This window comes from Belonocnema kinseyi, chromosome 8, assembly GCF_010883055.1.
Source record: "Belonocnema kinseyi isolate 2016_QV_RU_SX_M_011 chromosome 8, B_treatae_v1, whole genome shotgun sequence".
Lineage (NCBI taxonomy): Eukaryota > Metazoa > Arthropoda > Insecta > Hymenoptera > Cynipidae > Belonocnema > Belonocnema kinseyi.
Genome location: NC_046664.1, coordinates 77,981,245 through 77,982,693, shown reverse-complemented (window position 1 = coordinate 77,982,693; position 1,449 = coordinate 77,981,245).

The following is a 1,449-nucleotide window of genomic DNA, read 5'->3' as shown; positions in this document are numbered from 1 at the left end:
CCCCCCCCCCCACACACAGCAGCCTAGAATAGGAATTTACTGTTCATAATCGCCCACAGGTCGAATTTTCTTAACCGATTAGAAAGTTTTTTTGTAGAGAAGCGCAGCATTACATTTTGAAGAAAATTGTGGTTTTTTATTTGTTAAGTTTATTTACAGAGGAACGATATATCAACGTAACTAATTCTAAAAATATCTAACTTAACTTCTATAAACAATTTTTATAAACAAATTCTTTATCAATGAGTTTGTCTAACAGTTAAATTTGTTTTCTTCAAATTCAATTTCTTTGAAATTCTTTAAAAATAATTGTCTTTAAAGCCATTCATATATTTAAAGCTTTATCAAACATAAACAATGTAAATGGTTAGTAACAATTTAATTAAACAATTCTTCCAATCGGCCGTTTCCTTCTAAAAAAATGTTTTTTTTTTCTTCAATTCTTGGAGGGACATTTAATGCGATGATCAACCATCGAAACTGAATCAAAAATAATTTTTTAAGGCGGGAGAGGGGTTGCACTTTCAAAAAATCGATTTTTTCATTTAACTTTTTTAATTGTTAAGCATTTAAAGAATAAACTGGCAACATTTTAAGTCGATCTGAGCAAAACGTTTAGTTAAAATTTTTTTTACATAAGGGTGTTTCCACCCACAAAATGGTGGAATTTTTCATGGAAAATAGCAGATTACACTTTCGATGCCCACCAAAAACTTTTAAATGCACAAAAAAATAATCAGAGAACGTTGGGGGAGGGAGGGGGGATTTGACCATACTTTGACTAAATTTAAACGGTTTTTGATTTCCGATAATTTCCGACCGAGATACAGTGAACACCGCGGCTTGTTTTTCGATATTTTTAAATGAAAAAATTATAGAATATTGCCGAGAGTATGCTTAATAATGTATAAAAAGTTTAAATACATTTTCTCAATGCATACTCTTGAAAAAAATTCTCAAAAAGAGTGTTTTTTTACGCTAAAACCTCCCCCCACCCCCTTAAACAAAACTAAGGCTTATAATTTTTGCCTGTAAGCAGGGTAATTTTCCCACTGAAATTATCCGACAATAAATTAACAAGGATTCCAACATTAGATATGGGACACTAAATAACAATTTGTGCAATTGTTAATAACAATTTCTATAACAAAATATCTGTAACAATAATTTTCGTGGTAATCTTGATTGTATTTATATAAACCATTTTTATTAAAGTTGGTTTAAAATTAAGCAGTTCGTTGGAATATCGATGTACTTGAACTTTTCCACTTTATTTGTTGATATATCGTTGCTCTGTACATAAACTTAACAAATAATAAACCACAATTTTCTTCAAGATGTAACCCTGTGCTTCTCTAAAAAAAAAACTTTCTGATCGGTAAAGAATATTTGACCTGTAGGCGATTATGAACAGTAAATTCCTATTTCAGACCACTTTGCCCCCCCCCC